This window comes from Gossypium arboreum, chromosome 2 (genome assembly GCF_025698485.1).
Source record: "Gossypium arboreum isolate Shixiya-1 chromosome 2, ASM2569848v2, whole genome shotgun sequence".
NCBI classification, from domain to species: Eukaryota; Viridiplantae; Streptophyta; class Magnoliopsida; order Malvales; family Malvaceae; genus Gossypium; species Gossypium arboreum.
The window spans coordinates 99057200-99060483 of record NC_069071.1 but is presented as its reverse complement, the minus strand read 5'-3'; the positions used below and the strand labels follow the sequence as shown (position 1 = coordinate 99060483).

General features: G+C 36.1%; 1 non-coding gene across 1 annotated transcript; it reads right to left on the bottom strand.

Annotated features, from left to right (window-relative positions):
- Positions 1-1286: 1286 nt before the first annotated feature.
- Positions 1287-1393, bottom strand: LOC128289862 (small nucleolar RNA R71). Its single transcript, XR_008279504.1, has one exon. It is a non-coding gene; the product is annotated as a small nucleolar RNA R71 (small nucleolar RNA).
- Between the last annotated feature and the right edge of the window lie 1891 nt (positions 1394-3284).

Here is a 3284-nt window from a genome sequence, read left to right as displayed (position 1 = left end):
AAGTCCCTGTTTAAGAGTAGATCATCCATAATTAAGCGGAGTTGAATGCACTCCTAGAGATAGGACGACATAAATCTGCCGGATTAGAGTCAAATCTAATAAGGGAATCCATAGGTCGAGTTAATGTGACAATATGTGTTTTAATTAGAAAGAGATTTCAATTAATCAACCTAGAGTCAGTTGTTTTTAGTCTTGAAAGGGATAATAACATAAATCATGGATTACTACGGAATAAGTCAAGTGAATAAATCATCAAAGTCAAAGGTAATAAGTGAAGTCTAGGTGGATTCTTTCTTGGGTATTGTCTTCTTCATTGGCTTTTTTTTTTCTGAAGTATTTTCCAACTTTCATCTCTGTCATAATCTTAGTTAAATTAGAAAATTAGTTTAGTTTAAAAACACACTTTCATTCTTAGGCTAGCTAATAAAAAGATAGTAATTACTAGTACTTTTAGTCCTCGTGGACACGTTATTTTCGGTCTCACCATAACTATACTACTGTTCGATAGGTGCGCTTGCCTTAAGTTGAATTTTTAGTTAGTTACACGACCATCAAGTTTTTGGCGCCATTGTCGGGGATTAAAATATTAGGAACGCTTAATTTTTATTACTTTAGCCATTTATTTTTATTGCAATTTAATTTAATTTTAATTTTGTTTATATCACTAAATTTTCTTTTATTTACTTCTAGCAGCTTTTTATAGTTTATGACTAGAAGAAACCCAATCAGGACCTCTACTTTTTGATAGTGAGATCAAAAGCACAGCTCACAGAAACCGAAGAGAAATAAGGCAAAGCCTACGATACATAGAGGAAGGACAAAAGGACGATACACAAACCACAACCGAGGAGATGGCTAATAATCAAAATAATCAGTTACCTCTTGTGGCTATTGCAGACCCAGTAAATCAGAATCCTGCTTTTCGTATGTATGATTATGCTAAACCTAGTTTAACAGGAGCTGAATCGAGTATAGTTCGACTTGCTATTGCTACAAATAATTTTGAATTGAAACCTAACACTATTCAAATGATACAGCAGTTTGTTCAGTTTGATGGTTTGCAGGACGAGGATCCAAACACTCATTTAGCAAACTTTTTGGAATTCTGTGACACCTTTAAGATCAATGGTGTTTTTGACGATGCCATTCACCTTCGGTTATTTCCCTTTTCATTGAGGAATAAGGCTAAATAGTGGTTGACCTCGTTACCACGAGGATCAATCACCACTTGGGAACAAATGACCGAAAAGTTTTTGCTTAATTATTTCCCGTTGGCTAAAACAGCTAAACTAAGGAATGATATTTCTTATTTTGTGCAAATGGATTTAGAAACACTTTATGATGCATGGGAGAGATACAAGGATCTATTGAGAAGGTACCCTCACCATGGATTACCACTTTGGCTACAGGTTCAAACTTTTCAGAACGGCCTGAATCCTTCGACTCGACAAATAATTAACACAGCTGCTGGAGGGACTATTAATAATAAGCCACTTGAAGAGTACTATGAATTTATAGAAGAGATGCCATTGAATAATTATCAGTGGCAAGTCATGAGGACAAAGCCGACAAAAGAGGTCGGCATGTTTAATGTCGATTTGATTACTATGCTCTCTAATCAGGTAGAACTTTTGAATAGAAAAATTGATGGTTTACTTGGTTCTTCACAGGTTCATCCAGTAATGTAGTGCGATGCAAGTGGAGGTGGAACAAGCAATTCAGAATACCAACCCTATGGCCACAACATGGAGAACGAACAAATGGATTATATGGGTAATAATCCTCGACGTCAAAATAATCCTTATAGTAATACTTACAATGCAGGTTGGAGGAACCACCTTACTAGCAAGAGAAAAAGCCAAACCTTTAAGAGATGATGATAAAATTTATTTCAATAGCGGAAACCTGTTTTCAGAACACCGAAACTGCACTTAAAAATTAGAAAGCATCGATTCAATAGCTCAAGAATCAAATTGGACAATTGGCTAAGATGATTTCAGAAAGACCACTAGGAAGTCTACCTAGTAACACCGAACCCAATCCAAAAGAACATGTGAAAGCAGTTACATTAAGGAGTGGGAAAGTGTTAGCTGAATCTGAAAAGAAACCACCACAAGAAGCTGACAGAGCCGAAGGAGAGGAGGGACAACCCGAAAACAATGACAATCCAATGCCAAAGGAATACAAACCACCAATCCCATATCCAGCAAAGTTGAAGAAAGATTACATGGATGCACAATTCGGTAAATTTCTTTAACTTTTTAAACAATTGCATATTAACTTACCTTTTGTTGAAGCTATATCGCAGATGCCTACATATGCAAAATTTTTAAAGGAGCTTCTAACAAATAAAAGGAAGTTTGAAGACTTATCTACAGTGGAACTTAACGAGGAGTGCTCGGCCATACTCCAAAATAAATTGCCAACCAAACTGAAAGATCTAGGAAGTTTTACTATTCCCTGCTTAATTGGTAGTTTAAATGTTGATAAGGCACTAGCTGATTTAGGCGCTAGCATTAATCTAATGTCATATAAATTTTTTAAACAACTTGGTCTTGGGGAACCTAAACCCACTAGGATGAGTATTCAACTAGCTGATAGATCTGTTAAATATCCTAGGGGTATTATAGAGGACGTACTTGTAAAAGTAGATAAATTTATATTCCCTGTTGATTTCATTGTACTTGACATGGATGAAGATGTTGAAGTGCCTTTAATCTTAGGTCGTCCATTTTTAGCCACCGTTAGGACTGTTATTGATGTGGGTGATGGTAAACTTATGCTTAGAGTAGGTAACAAAAAGATTATTTTTAAAATTTATGATGCCATGAGATTTTCTAGGGAACAAGATGACTCATGTTATTTTATTGACTCTATTGATCATGCTACTCAAGATTCTTTTCAGGAAATCGGACATAACGACACGCTGGAACTGTGTCTTGCTCAAGGAGAGTAGGTAGATAATGATGATTCTGAGATAGGTAAGATAAAAGCTGAACTAAATTTCAATAAGCCCTTCCCATTCATTCATAGCTTGGAAGAAGGCTTCTCGAGCCCCTCCTCCATGACTAACTGTAACGGGCTTTCACTACTATCTGGTGGCAACATCCCTTCTGCGAGACCGGGCGCATTACTCTCTACATCATCTGCACTAGCTTGTTTAGGATCCATAACTATAAAAGAAAAATTTTCAAATTGTCAGGAGTTGTCACACTATCAACATATAAGTACGGCATGTATAACTAGACTCTTACTCATACTAAATATTCTGAGAACCGACTAAA